Consider the following 16,697-nt stretch of genomic DNA (forward strand, 5'->3'; position numbering starts at 1 on the left):
GGACTAATAAAACTTTCACAAGGGAAGTTTGGCATATTACTCTAGAAGTTTCTAAATAATACAGGAACCTGAAACAAGACTATTGTTTAGAACGCACCATGTTTAAAGGTTGGAAATCTGAAAAAGGAAGAGTCTAAATTAGGACATTCTCTTGGGATTTTGTTGAACAAAATGACAAAGCTTAAATAAACAAGTAAGCAATGATCACCAGACAATAGGAAGAGGTTTCCTTGGAGAAGAAAGCTTTCATTTATGCACGAGCCTTTGGTACGACGCCCTGGGAATGGTGTAAGAGACCAGAAAGATTTAGATCCTGTATCCTTGAATTGTGATAGGAGAGGATTGAAGAAAAGCCATATACCCTTGGGTTATAGTGGGAGAATGATGGTATGAATTTTTGCGCCCCAATGGATTAAACTTTGAGGTTTACAGAGGGGGCAACCTGACTAAATGTTTCTTCAGAAAAGCCAGCCAAGCAAGAAGGCGTTGTAGCACGTCAGTGTTAAAGCCTGAATAATCTTCGAACAATGACAACCTAGGTGGGATCATTCTCTAAAAAAAACTATACATTCATTCAAACACCATTCGCACATGTCTAGTTAGGAGCATTTGATTCATGCCACCCTAATCATTAGGCATAATTAGGTTCATTATATAGGTCATGTTCCCCATAGAGCAGATCAGTGAAGATAAGAGATATTCCCTTCCTGCACCGACAGTGAGGCAGATCGAAGACACCAGCCTTGCCTCCCTAGGTTGCAGTGGAGCAGGCTAAAAATAGTAGATCTTGCCTTCCTACACCGACAACGGAGTAGATCGAAGTCACCAGCCTTGCCTCCCAGGGTTGCATGGAGCAGGCTAAAAATAGCAGATCTTGCCTTCCTGCACCGACAACGAAGTAGATCAAGACACCAGCCTTGCCTCCCTGGGTTGCAGCGGAGCAAGCTAAAAATAGCAGATCTTGCCTTCCTGCACAAACAATTAAACAGATCGAAGTCACCAGCCTTGCCTCCCTGGGTTGCAGCGGAGCAGGCTAAAAATAGCAGATCTTGCCTTCCTCCACCGACAAAGAAGCAGATCGAAGTCACCAGCCTTGCCTACCTGGGTTGCAGCAGAGTAGGCTAAAAATAGCAGATCTTGCCTTCCTGCACAGACAATTAAGCAGATCGAAGACACCAGCCTTGCCTTCCTGGGTTGCAACGGAGCAGGTTAAAAATAGCAGATATTGCCTTCTTGCACCGACAGCGAAGCAGATTGATGACCCCAACCCTATCTCCCTGGTCAGCAGTGGAATAGGTTAAAGATTGTGAATCCTATCTCCCTGGACAGCAGTGGAATAGGTTAAAGATTGTGAATCCTATCTCCCTGGTCGGCAGTGGAATAGGTTGAAGATTGAGAATCCTATCTCCTTGGGCAAGAGTGGAATAGATTAAAGAATCCTATCTCCCTAGACAGTAGTGGAATGGGTTAAAGATTGTAAATCCTATCTCCCTGGTCAGCAGTGGAATAGGTTGAAGATTGAGAATTCTATCTCCCTGGGTAGCATTGGAATAGATTGAAGATTGTAGGTCCTATCTCCCTGGTCAGCAGTGGAATAGGTTGAAGATCGTGAACCCTATCTCCCTGAGCAGTAGTGGAGTAGGTGGCAAATAGCAGATCTTGCCTTCCTGCACTGACAGTGAAGCAGAACGAAGTCATCGGTCCTATCACCTTGATGTTGCAATGGAAAAGATTGAAGCCATGATGGCGAATCTTATCTCCCTGGCGTTAAGGCTTGGATTAGCTGAAGTGGAATGGATTGAAGCTGTAGGCAGCGAATCTTATCTCTTTGGCATTATAGTGGAGCAGATTGAAGCTGCAACGGTGAATCTTACTTCCTTGGCGGTGTAATGGAACAGATTGAAGCTACGACGGCGAATCTTGTTTCCCTAACATTGAAGATGGTAAATCTTATCTCTCTGAAATTGCAGTGGAGTAGATTAAAGCCGATAATCCTATCTCCCTGAAGTTGCAGTGAAGCGAATAAAAACCTTGGATCTTATCTCTCTGAAGTTGCAGAGAGCAGAATGCATCTAGTCTTATCTCCCTGAAGTTGCAGTGGGGCAGACTAAATAAACAAATCCTATCTCGCTAAAGTTGTAGCGGAGTGGATTAGAATGATGGATCTTATCTCTCTGAAATTACAGTAGAGCAGATCGCATCAAATTCATCTTTAAGTTGCAGCAGATCAAGCCGAAGCTACAAGTCTTATCTCCCTGAAGTTGCAGTGGAGTAGATTGAAGCACTAACTCCTATACTTCTGAAGATGTACCAGGAGAGAATGAGGCTACTTGAAGAAGAAGAGTATCAAGGTCCAATACGATCGGGCAAAATTTGGCATTTTTTTAGTCTTTGCTCCGTCCCTGTTACACGATAACGAGCAAAGAGGGGCAGCTGTAATACCCGAATTTGGCCAGGGTAAAAAGCCCAAATTACAAAAGGGCCTGTAAGGCCCAAAACAAACAACGGCCCAAACTACAGTGACCCAGGAACACCAGAAACCCTAGGGTTTCTAACCTTTGCACCGCAGCCACCTAACTCCTCGCGCAGCCAAGACCCGATCGTACCTGCACATCAAGCAACAAACAACAAAAAGGGAAAGGAAATCAAATATTTGCAAAATCAAATCGAACGGATTCATTATTTGATTCCTACTTCGACTATAAAAAAGCCACCAATACACTGTAATAAGACCCGGATTGGAAAATCAAATAAAACAGAGAATTACTTTCGCAATACATAGAGCAAAAATCGAATCAAAGGTTGTTACTTGCGCTTTTATATTGTACTATTATACTTATTTAGATAATGCTTGTATTTAGGATTTTCAAGGAAATTGAGCCCTAACGTATTCGTTTCTGATTTTCTTCGTTAAATCTAACAATCGAGCATTTCTCTTTAATCAAAAAATAAGAACTCATTATTGGGAATTCAACACATTGTGTCCTAACGTATTGGATGTGACGCATTGATTTCTCGAAATGATAATTTTTTCAAAAAAATAATAAAGGAAATATTCCAAGTTTAGGATTTTGGAGGAATTGTGTCCTAACGTATTGGGCCGCGATTTCTTAAATCTTGAATAAATGGATATTCTTTTAAATTTTTATTACACGAGTATTTTGGCCTAATTCATTTTTGAGGAAATTAGAATGTCGTGCCCTAACGCATTGGGTGTGACATTTTCTTTCTCTGAAATGATAAGGGTCTTAATACGTAACGTTTTTAAGTTTTTGCTAAGGATTATATTTTTCAAATTTTCGACATTAAGACATTAATTAATTAACTAGGTACCAATTTTTGGGTGTTATGAGGGTGCTAATCCTTCCTCATACGTAACCGACTCCCGGACCCGTTTTTCTAAAATTCGAAGACCAAAGTCGTTTTTAGGTGACCCAAATCACACCTTAATCAAAGATTGGTGGCGACTCCAAATTTTCATCGACAACTAATTATTTTTTTTCAAAAATAAAAATGGTTTCAACACCTAGGAAGCATGGAATGTTGAAAATTTTTTAGGCAACTTTTTGTTTAGACCGTTTGAGCCTTTCAAGCCAACCTATTTAAAAGAAAATGACTTACTTTTCTAGAAAATATTGAAGGTAAATATTTTGAAGGTCTAATTGAAGCTGAGTTTAGGGTTTTAAGCCTAAATTTATCTATCTTTTACCTACCCCTAGCCTAGCCACGTTACAACCTATTTAAAAGACCTATTGATTGAAGTTTCTATGCTACCTACATTAGTGGAGAGAAATTGCTATGTTCAACATATGAAGGCATAAATTAAACTTAATGGTTGTAGCTTAACCTTGAATAAAGAAATAAAACCAAATTGTTAGGGATTTAACATGTCTTTATTTGGGAGCATTTAGTCTATTTTTGCTATCAAAATAATAATTGAGATTAATTTGAATGATGTGTATATATAAGTAGCATAAATATCAAATTTCTTGCTTTTGAGCATAAGTATAAAATCATGATTTTGGGAAGAATGTTGTGATGAAGGAATTTTTAAAAGGGTTTTCGAGAAAATCTTTTCACATTTATGCATTACTCGAGACGAGCAATGAATTAATTTTGGGAGTGTGGAAAACGAAAATATACACACTTTTTCATACCCTTTTTAACTCAAATTCATGTAGTTTCGGTAAAATTCTTGTCAAAAATATATAATTATTTTGTACTTAAATTATTAACATGTTGAATTTTAATTAATTTTATAATTAATTTTGATTCATTTTGATTATTTTTGATAGATTTGCACAAAGGGCAAAAATGACTCGACGGATACTGTTAGAAGCACAAAACCGAAAAGCAATTTTGAAGCATCAAGGCGAACTAATTTTTCAGCCTAAGACGGTCCAAATTAAGTGTATTAATTCATAATACAATTAATTTTAATTTTAATCCAATCTAATTTGGGTTAAATAAATTATTGTTAATTAAATATGAAAAAAAGCCCAATTGAGCTGAATCGAGAAAATCGATCGAACCGAGCACTGGGCAGCCCAAAACCGTCCCACATGCTGACCCAATCAGCTTGTTTGGCTGATTATTTAGCTTGCAAAATATCCCTTAAAGACTCCTTCAAATTGCATTAAAACCCCTCCACTATTTATGCCTTTCTATATTTGCCCCTACCTTAAAATAACAAGTTTGAAACCTTCAAACTTGCCACATGTGTGGCCGGCCCTGGGGGGACTCTATGGCTGCTAATTTTTGTAATTTTAGCAGCCATCTCAACCTATAAATGACGCCCTTTTCTGCTCACTTTAAACACATCTCAACCCATTCATTTCTTCACTTCTCTCTCACTTTTCTCTATTCATTCCCTTCCATTGTTCTTCATTTTCTTCCCCTATTCCTTTGTCAATTTCACCTCTTGGAAAGAGTTCTTCAACCACCATTTGGATTAGAATTCAAGTGCTTTTGGAAGCCTCGGTTCAATAAGAACAAGCGGAGAAGGAGGAGCGGAGCAAACTAGTCAAGCCTCGGAGAAACACCGGATTTATTCTTGTTCCTTATCCTTTTAATTTTATTATTGTTGTTATGAGCATGTTTATGAATTTTTGTGATGTTGATATGTTTAATTTAATTGACATGACTTAAATTTAATTTGTGTTAGGTTGATTGCATTTCATCTACTTGAGTTATTAGAATTGTGTTTGTGTTGTTATAGGCCTCGGTAAGATGTTTGATTAAGTAAAACCATGACTATGTTATTCTTGCATTAAAATTGTAAGGCAACTAATAAATTAATTATTTAAACGGATTGAAATTGTAATTAATTGACACGATACATAATCAGTGCATGTTTAATCATCTAAGGCAGCTAGGGGTTAAATTAGCAACGGTATCTTACTATACATTAGCCTTGCATTACTTGCAAGATTATTGTGATTAAATTGTTTCAAGGTAGAAATACATTGTTACCTCACGTAATCTTTTACGTGCTTATGAGATTGAATTTATTGTTTGAATTGGCATAGAGATATGTATAAGAGATTATTTTAATTTCATAAGTATGTATATGTATTAACATATTTGCTTATTAAAATTTGTTTAATCGGTTGAATTAACATAGGGATTAGTCAAGAGATAAATGGATTTTGGTAGGTAAGTATGTTCATAAGTTAGCAAATTACGGAGTTGCCGTGAATTTATTCGTAACAACATGAACATGAGTTTAATAATTCTAAGTTAAGAAATGTAATTAATCTAGCACAATTATGCCATATTGATTAAAATAATCTTTTGAAATCGTACATTGGAAATTTTTATTTATTTCACTTAGTTAATATCTTAGTTTTTAATCACCTCTTCAAGTCAAAATATTTTTCTTCACCAAAGTGTTTTTAATTGAATTCATAAATAATTCTTTTCACAGTCCAAGTGGATACAATAACTCGACATTTACTTGTCACTTTATTACTTGTTACGATTGTGTACACTTGCACATTTCCGTTGTTCCACTAGCATTCCCCTATGCCATAACCATTGTAACTGACTTCTCATCACGTTAGTCATATAATGAATTACACATATATGCCCTGATGGGCTTCCTTGTTTGCTGTCCTAGCTAACTACAGTTTGCCATAAGGCGTACCTGTCTTGTTGTAAACTGAAAAATATATAGGATTTTTCCTATATAGTTCATTACCTTTTTACTTAAATTTGTTGTTAAAACCAAGTAATTGTTTAATAAATTAATGAACTATGCGAAAATATGAAATTAGGACATAGAAATTATTAAAATGTGATTTTATACTTTATTATATAGTTTTAATGCATAAAATGGCTTATTTTATATTAATTTGAGCATATTGTATTTTAAGTTATAAAGTGAGCTATGCATGATTAAATTAAATAATAAAATATAAAGTTATATTTAATAATTCATTAATAAATTGGGTTTTAATTAATTAGGTAAATTGATTAATTAAAGTGGTTCAATTATATTATTTGGTCCTCTAAACTCTCTACTATTTCTGGACAGGGCTGAGAATTTTCTTTTAATTGCAAAACCATCTAAATTGGGGGCCAAGTCAACCCAATTTTTGGTTTAATTATACAAAGTCCTTGAAGAGTTAAAGAAATCAAAGATTTTCCCGAAGATTTGCTGATGATCGAGTCTTAGTCCTGAGTTGTTGTGGCACTCAAATTGACCAAAAATTAAGGAAAAATCAGCCACCTTTCCTCAATTCATGGCCGTCCACTCTTGGAGAAAGTTTCAAAGGATGGACACTTCTATTTTTAGCAAACTAGCTCCCTTGCCTCACCTATAAATAAGAGCTCATTTCTCACTTTTTCAATCATCCCTCATCCCATCATCTCTTACTTATTCATCATTCTCTCAATTATTTTAGTTATCTTTCCCCTTCATTATCCATGCATAAGGATTTTAGCAATTAAGCCTCTTAAAGAACCCTTGGTCGGCCACCTTGGAGTGCCATCAGCAAAGGAGCAACTCAAAGAAGCTAATGAGCCTCGTCAGTCAGAGTCTTGGTTGACAGCCACTCTGGATTGGGTTTAATCTGTCTTTTCTTTAAATTTAATTTAAAGATGTTTGCTATGTGTTCTTTGTTCTTGTTTACAACAATGATAGCTTAATTTTATTTAAGCTAGGATGATTATTTTGATTAAATAATATTTATTTAATTCATGCTTATAATGTTTGTGTCTCAATCGATCATGTTTTCAATTAAAATCAAGTTTATATTTTGTTCATACGTGATTGAAATGGGCCTGAATTAGCTGAGTGATCCTAACCAGACGATGGCTAATGGACGCATAATTGAAATGCGCATGCTGAATTTAGATCCTAACCCGATTGAATTGTAGGTTGCATAACAACTCTAACCAAGCTCTGTTATCTGCATAGATTTTAGATTTGTGTGATTAAATTGTTTCAAACCTAAAATATCCCTGTTACCTCACACGAATGCTAAGAAACCCTTAGCAAATAAGGATCAGTAAAATGCGTATTTACTAAGTAAAGGATTCCGAAAAGACCTAATGTGGTTTCCAAACTCATGAAAGATCGAGTTGTCATGGAATATTTTTTTGAATGTTATTAAGCATGTTGATAATAAATTGAGTTTCATTAAAGTAATTATCCTAGTTTATTTATGTTATAATTGTTGCAAATTGTGCTTAATTTTACTAAAATCTATTTCATTCATATAGTTTGCATACTTAGGATAATTTGCATTAGGGATCATTGCATTTAGTTTAATATATTTTAATCACCAATTCTCAACTATATTGTGTTTTTATTTATCAAATTGTTAATATAATTTTACAAATTAAGTGTAACACCCCTTACCCGAGACCGTTGCCGGAGTCGAGCACGAAGTGTTAACTCACTTAACTTACTAGATCACAGCATAAAAATTTGCTTTTAAAAAAATTAATTCACTCGCATTCATTCAATATATCCCTAAAAAGAATCCTTGAGACCCTAAAACATGCAACAAAAATGGTTCGGATCCAAACCAGGAACATTAAAAATTTTTCGAATACTTAAACAAATCAAAATAATTTATTTCACTATTCACAATAAAACTGTCCACCTGCTAATTGTCACTAATTTAATTATAACTCGAGTTACGAAACTCAAAATTTAGATCCATAAATTTTACCTAAAACTAGACTCATATATATTCTTATCATAAAATTTCCAGAATTTTTGGATTAGCCAAATAGTACAGTTTATTCCCTGTTTCATTGCTCTACGCTTTGACCCTCTTCAATAAAAATCAATTATCTCATTGTTAAAATCTCCCTCTTTCAACGCCCACGCTTCGATTCGACCCTCTTCAGTAAAAATCAATTATCTCATTATAAAAAATTTGGATAATGCTCTTGTTTGTTTCTTTTGGAAATAGGATCACTAAGGAATCTAGAAATATAAATTATAACTAATAATTATTTCTATACAATTTTTAATGATTTTCTAAAATCAGAATAGCGGACTTTAAAAACCATTCTGACCCTGTCTCACTAAAATTTAAATATCTCATAATATAATTTTTTTTCCTACACCGTTTCTTTCATGTGAAAATAGACTCGATGTCAATTTATACTATTTTTGGTGATTTTTCAAATTCATGTCAATGCTGCTATCCAAAAACATTTCCATTGCAAATTTTTACTCTTTTATAATTTCTATGTATTAACTATCATTTAGGCATACATAACACCAAAACATGTTCTTAAATAGCCATTTCAATAGCTAATGATTATCGAATATTTACTTGCTATTCATTAGCCATATCATAAGGACACATACACAAAATGACTAAGTCCCTATACATACCATAACTTAAAATGTTTCGAACAACAAAATACCCAGATATTCAGTTGATAGTGTGAAACGATCTCCGACGCCCTTGCGATCCATGAATTGTCTTGGCGATACTATAAAAAGAAGGAAAATAAAGGGAGTAAGCGTAAAGCTTAGTAAGTTTACAAGAAAATAAATAACAACATTTATCATAAATAATTATACTCATAAATTATCATCAAGTATCATGATCTTTACTTTCTTCTTTACTTACTCTCTTACTTGTTTACTTACTTGCTTACTTAAATAACTCATGATTATAACTTACTCCTCCCTTACTGAAATTTCTTTGTCAACCGATAATTGAGATATTCTTTACCCTTATAACTCACTTGAATATATTTATTATGCTTTTACCTGAACTTTCACGTAACATAGCCCATTTACTAGCCCGTTGAGCCACATGGATTACTAAGGATACTCGAGTCTCCTGTCTGATAATAACATGTCAAAGTCATGTCCCAGACATGGTCTTACATGGGATGTTTCCTGTACTGCCAATGTCATATCCCAGATATGGTTTTACATGGGAGTTCTCATATCGGTGCCCATGCCATGTCCCAGACATGGCCTTACGGGGGACCTCTCATCTCGGTGCCAACGCCATGTCCAAGACATGGTCTTATGTGGGACCTCTCATAACCTCAATAATGCCAATGCTATGTCCCAGACATGGTCTTACATGGGATGTCATTCCCTTAATGTCATGACATTTTTATCCGATACATTCCTAATGTTTCAACGGGACTTTTTAACACTGATTCTCTATCATCTCATACTTGAGTCATCATTAAATAATTTCATGAAATAAGTACATATTTTCTGGAAAATAACAAAATTAATAATAATTATTGAAATATTGCATTTATTTACCGTAAACTTACCTCAGTACAAAATACGATCAAATCTAACAACTTAGTCCTAAACCTTTTTCTTTCCCCGGTCTAACTCTGAATTTCATTTTTGTTGATCTAGAATAGCAAATTTAGCTTATTTAATACTCACATTAATCAAAACAGTCATTGGCTCGAACTTTGGCAAGATTAAGATTTTGCCCGTAAAGTTTTGCATATTTACACTTTTGCCCCAAAGCTCGAAAATTAAACTTCATCCCTTATTCTTATGTTTTATGACATGCTGATCATCTTTCCCTTCTATGACAACATCAAATTCCCACTCTAAAATTTACTTATGAACATTAGGTATTTTTACCGATTATGTCGTTTTACCTGTTTTCACTTAAAATTGCTTAGCAAAAGTTGTTTAACATAATCTCAAACTTCATATTCTACCATAAAACATCAAAATAAACACATTTCACCTATGGGTATTTTTCCAAATATGAACCCTAATATGAATTAATGGTAGAATAAGCTAAATCGAGCTAAGAAGACTCCAAAAACGTAATAAACATTAAAAACGGGGCTTGGATGCACTTACTATGAGCTTGAGGAAGTTAAGAAACCCTAGCTATGGTGTCCTTGAAGTTTTGGCCCTATGGAAGAAGATGAGCACATTTTGCCATCTTTTTCCCTTTTAATTCTTTTTATTACCAAATGACTAAAATGCCCTTCATTAAAACTTTAGTTATTTTTATCTATGCATGCCCATTTTTGTCCATGAGAATCTAATGGTCTAATTACCATTTAAGGACCTCTACTTCAATTATGCACTTCAATTAAATCCTTTATCATCTAAAACTCATATTCACCCACTATTGCAATTAAATCCTAATGTGCAATTCAGACATGCAATCGCTAAAATTTCTTATCGGTATTCTAACACATGCATCCAATCAATCGGTAAATCATAAAAATTAATCACAATAACCTTTTCTAGCTCAGATTCGTGGTTTCGCAACCATTATTCCATTTAGATCTTATTTCGAGATGTTACATTAAGTGACTTAGCACAAATACAATCCTGTGGAGATGATAACTCGATATTTACTTATTACTTGATAACGACTATGTACACTTGCACAAACCCCAGTGTTACAATTTTTTGGCACCGTTGTCGGGGATTGTCAACTATTGCCATAGTCGTTTTTTTCGTAAAATTATTTATTTTCAATTTGATTTATTTCTAACATTACCAACTTATTTTTTAAAATTTTTATGATTTTCCATTCAGGTGTTTATAAGCATAGATTGAATTATCGATTTACTCCCTGTAGACCCTGAAATTGAGTGAACTTTTAGACAAAGAAGACGTGAACGAATAGCTCAAAGACAAGTAGAGATGAACCTTGGAAATCAGAATTAAGACCAAGGTAATGAAGTCGATTATGTACGAAATCCTATCCTTATTGTTGATGATAGGGACCGATGCATCAGACAATATGCTGTGCCACTTTTCATTAATTTAAACCCAGGAATTAGAAGGCCAGATATTGAGGCAACCAAGTTTGAATTGAAACTAGTGATGTTTCAAATGCTACAAACGGTGGGCCAATTTAGTGGTATGCCCACGGAAGATCCCCATCTCCACCTTCGATTTTTTATGGAGGTGAGTGATTTATTGAAAATAGTCAGTGTGACTGAAGACGAACTGAGGTTGAAGTTATTTCTGTACTCGTTCCGAGATCAAGCACGAGCATGGCTCAATTCATTGCCACCAAGTTCCATATCTACATGGCAGGAATTAGTAGAGAGATTTTTGATTAAGTATTTCCCACCTAGCAAAAACGCTAAGTTAAGGAATGAGATCACAACTTTCCTACAATTGGATGACGAGTTTTTGTATGAGACTTGGGAGTGATTCAAGGAGTTACTTCGTAAGTATCCTCATCATGGGATTCCTCATTGTATCTAGTTGGAGACATTCTATAATGGTCTCAATGCACATACAAGATTGATGGTAGATGCTTCCGCAAATTGTGCAATTTTGTCTAAGTCTTATAATGAGGCTTATCAGATCATCGAGAGGATCACGAGTAATAACTATCAATGGCCTGTTGGAACACCGGCACCCTATGGCACAGTAAAAAATTAAAACATTCAGTGACCCTAACCATGGATCCATGTGTGAGGAACGAATCGGGCTGAAATAAAGGTTTTGAAATTATGGAATCTTTATTTTGAGTAGACAGCAACGCCTCAGCAACGAGTAATCTGATCTACTATTGAACCAAGCCGTAATCTGTCGTGACTCCGGCCTCTACGTAATCCACCCAGTTGACAATGAACGAAAGGAATCCCCAAAACTATTTTGGAAAAAAAAGTTTGCTTTAACGGCTGCTAGACCCTAAGTAAAGAAAAAATGAGTTTTTTATATCTATTTTTAGGGTTTCTAGAAATTAAAATAAATATAACTATGTTTTAAACTAAAAATTATAATTACATTAATTATAATAATGATTTCGGTAAACTATATATTTATTTGAATTTATATACTAACCAAATTCCTGTTCTCATTACGCGTACAACAACCTTGTACATAATGTGTTCGATATTTGATTATCCAATTAAATTAATTCTATAATTAATTTAACCCAAGTGGCAACCAAACACAATACCAAATATGTTTTATTCCGTTTATTTCAACTATAGGGTGTGACCCTGTAGGTTCTTGTAACGTTAGCAGTAATACTAGAACGATTCCAATGTTACAAACAATGAGTGGCACCTAGCAATGCATCATTGCTACCTAAGTCACAAGAAATCATGATTCGACATAACCTTTTTATGAATAACCTTTCATGCAATAATCCTTAAGTCCTTTATCTCTGGATTGGACACAAGTCATGGAATAGTCACACTTGCATAGTCCATTCCATGTTACTTGATATCTTAACTAGACTATGATATACAAATAAGTATGACATCTCATGTTAGCTTATTTGAGCATGGCCATGCATTTCTAGTCTCACTGAATCAAGTGGCCTAAGATATTACTCCCATTATGTAGGAGGGACTTATCCTATATCGATCAACCATATCCCTCTACATAGATCCTGGTATACCCAACATCAGCCTTTATAAAACAACCAGTTACGGTGTACGTTTAACTGTATGAAAATATACAACTCACGATGTTTGGATTATGATGATCTCAAGTCTGAGGATCATATACATATTAATCACTATGAGTAATGTTGTGAGAATTACATAATAATCCAAGAAACATACTCATAACGGGTCAGTGCAATATATTGTTCTCTAACACACATAGTCATGCATCGATTTTGACATTCCATATCAATGACAAGTCTTTATCATCAATCAACTACATGTTAGTCTTAATACATTATTTTTGTCCTATCCAATAATAATACTTGACTAAGGACCTTTTAAGAATAATCATATTACTCTCAAAACATTATTATAAAATTTATTTATACACACAGAAAAGAAACTGAAATAATAATGGTAACGGCTTATATTAATAAACATGATAAATCAAGTATGTTATTACAACCATCTCATGATTGATCTTTGGACATACTCTAACATGGCCAACAAATTGAACAACTTCAGGAAGACGTATAGCCGGAGTTCATGAAGTTGATCCCTCACTTCGTTATCAGCTCAAGTATCATCTGTTTCCTATATGTTAAAATAGTTAGCCGCTAATAGTACTAATAATTTTGTAGCTCAGCCACCAAGTCCATTTGAAGTAGTTTCCTGTGTGTACTGTGGGGAAGGTCATTCTTTTGAAAATTTTCCATCAAATCCCGAATCAGTGTACTATGTGGGGAACCAATATGAAAATAGGAGTGGACAAGGACCCAGTCCAACTTCTACAATCCTTCATGGTGTAATCATCCTAACTTTTCTTAGAGCAACCAAGGAAATGGACTGAACAATACCTTATTGCAGCAAAGACCAAACCAATCTCAAGGTTTAATCAGCAAGCTCCAAAACCACCTCAAGTTGAGGCATCAAATAGTTTGGACAAATTTTTGAAAGCGTACATGGCAAAGAATGACGCTTTGATCCAAAGCCAAGTAGGAACACTGAAAAATTTGGAAAATCAAATGGGTCAGTCGGCTACAAAGCTTCGTAATAGACCGCAATGAACCTTGCCGAGTAGTACTGAGAATCTAAGGAATTTGGGTAAAGAACATATCAAGGTAGTGGCATTGCGAAATGGTAAGACTCTGGAACCCCGATTGATTGATGTCTAAGATGAGCATGTTAAAAAGGAGGAAAGTCAACCAGATGTTGAAGTTCCTACACCAAAGGAATCAGAATATGCAAAGTCTGACAAGGTAAACCCTGAGTTAGTGAATTCAGATATTTTAACATCTTCATTGGATGCTGATTAACCTAATCAGAAAATTTGTTCGATTCAACTGAAAATTCCATCACCTCCATATCTACAAAGATTGCAGCAACACAAACAGAAACAAGAGGTGCAATTCAAGAAGTTTTTGGATGTTCTGAAGATGTTACACATCAATATTTCGTTAGTGGAGGATTTAGAACAAATTCTGAATTATGTGAAGTTAATGAAGGATATACTGTCCAAGAAGAAACAACTGAGTGAGTATGAGACTGTTGCCTTGACAAAGGAGTGCAGTGCGTTCATGCAGAACAAACTGCCACCGAAATTGAAAGACCCAGGAAGCTTTACTATACCCTGTAACATTAGTGAATCTTACTGTGGTAAAGCTTTGTGACGTAGAAGTGAGTATCAACTTGATGCCTAAGTCTATTTTCAAGATGTTAGGGATAGGTGAAGTAAGACCTACAACTTTGACGCTTCAGCTACCGGATCGATCATTAGCATATCTTGAAGGAAAGATCGAGGATGTTTTGGTAAGAGTCGATAAATTTATTTTTCCTACTGATTTCATTATTTTAGATTTTAAAGTAGATAAGAAAGTAGCAATTATCCTTGGGAGGCCTTTCCTAGCCACGAGGAGAACGTTAATTGATGTGCAAAAGGGCGAACTCACCATGCGAGTTCAAGACGAATAGGTAACTTTTAATATTCTTAAAGCGATGAAATTTCCCGATCTGGCAGAGGAGTGTTCAGTTATGGAAGAGATAGAAACCTTGGTTTCTATGGAAATCAATTTTGAGGAAGATCCATTGGAGAAAGCCTTAGAGTTTGACCTTTTAGAGGATGAAGAAGGTGAAAAAAACACTACTGTGATGGAAGCAAATCCGAAAAATTTTATTCAATCCATACGGTTTGAACCGTTGGAGTTAGAAGTCAGAGAATTTGTACAACCCAAGTTGTCGATCGAAGAACCACCTACACTCAAACTAAAGGTACTTCCTTTCCATTTGAAATATGTTTATTTAGGTGACTGTTCTACTTTACCTGTGATTATTTCAGCGGAACTGACAAAAGATCAAGAGGAGCAACTAAATGTTATTCTAAAAAAATTTAAGAAAGCAATTGGTTGGACCATAGCTGATATGCAAGGTATAAGCCCTTCTTTTTGCATGCATAAAATCACTTTAGAAGAAGGTGAAAGAGCTCGGATTGATGGGCAAAGGAGACTCAATGCTATTATGAAAGAAGTTGTGAGAAAGGAAGTGATCAAATGGTTAGATGTGGGAATCATCTATCCTATTTCAGATAGTTCGTGGGTAAGTCCGGTACAGTGTGTGTCAAAGAAAGGTTGAATCACGATTGTTGAAAATAAGCATAACGAGTTAATTCCAATGAGAACTGTTACCTATTAGAGAGTCTGTATTGATTACAGAAAGTTGAACAAAGCCACTTGGAAGGACCATTTTTCGAATCAGATGTTAGATCTTAAGGTAGTCATGCGATTCCTACATAAGCATGTGTTTACACGATTTGGGACACCAAGAGCTATTATTAGTGATGAAGGTTCTCACTTTGTGAACAAATGGCTTAAGTGGTTGCAAAGCTCCTCTAGCACATCTCTATCCATTCGAATTCTTTCTTTCTTTATAGTCGCATGATAGGTGTCACCAACTTGGCGGACCCTTTTACAAATCTCCTGAATTGACCCGCCAAACCCAAGAAACTACATACCTTAGTGATGTCTTTTGGCGAATTCCAATCAAGCATAGCTTTGATCTTATTAGGGTCTCCCTTAATGCCTTCTGCAGAGATAACGTGACCTAGAAAATTTACACATATTGAATTTGGCATACGACTTATTCTCTTGCAGAATTCTTAGCAAAACCTCCAGGTGTTCTTCACAATCTTCTGTGCTTTTAGAGTAAACTAAAATATTATCAAGAAATAGCCTATTCATTAGATCCATGAATACTACTAGCGCACTCGTTAATCCAAATGGCATCAATAAGAACTCATAATGTCCATAGCTTGAGCAAAATGTAGTCAGACTGTAAATTAATCTTAGAGAAAATTGTAGCTCCACTAAATTGGTCCAACAAGTCTTCTATCTGAGGTAGTATGTACTTGTTCTTCATATTCACTTTGTTCAGTTAATGATAATCGATAAATAAGCGGAGAGTCCCATCCTTCTTTTTTATGAACAAGATTAGCGCACCCTAAGGTGAAACACTTGGTCATATAAATCCTGTCTAGTAGATCTTGTAGTTGTTTCTTCAGCTCTAATGGTACCATCCTATATGGGGTACAAGATATAGGCATAGTACAAGGTGCTACCTCAATCGAAAACTCTTTTGTGGAAATTTTTCTGCAATTGACAAAGGTTTTAGATAATCAGTACTGACTGGTTTAGAGTTTACCTCATCAAGGATCACCGACTCTTACTTTCGTGAAACAAGAGTTTCAACACTCGATTGAACTTCCTCTTTGTTTTGAGCTACAAGAGGCTCACCTTGAACCTTAACCACCTTGGCCTTCAATGTCTTTCAACTTGGCAAAGTGACTGCTTTGCAATATTTTTGCCTAA

The 16,697-nt window shown here is 35.2% G+C and overlaps 1 non-coding gene across 1 annotated transcript; it reads right to left on the bottom strand.

Annotated features, from left to right (window-relative positions):
- Positions 1 to 11,575: 11,575 nt before the first annotated feature.
- Positions 11,576 to 11,682, bottom strand: LOC128040095 (small nucleolar RNA R71). Its single transcript, XR_008194755.1, has one exon. It is a non-coding gene; the product is annotated as a small nucleolar RNA R71 (small nucleolar RNA).
- Between the last annotated feature and the right edge of the window lie 5,015 nt (positions 11,683 to 16,697).

The sequence above is a fragment of the Gossypium raimondii genome, chromosome 3 (assembly GCF_025698545.1).
Source record: "Gossypium raimondii isolate GPD5lz chromosome 3, ASM2569854v1, whole genome shotgun sequence".
Classification (NCBI taxonomy): Eukaryota; Viridiplantae; Streptophyta; class Magnoliopsida; order Malvales; family Malvaceae; genus Gossypium; species Gossypium raimondii.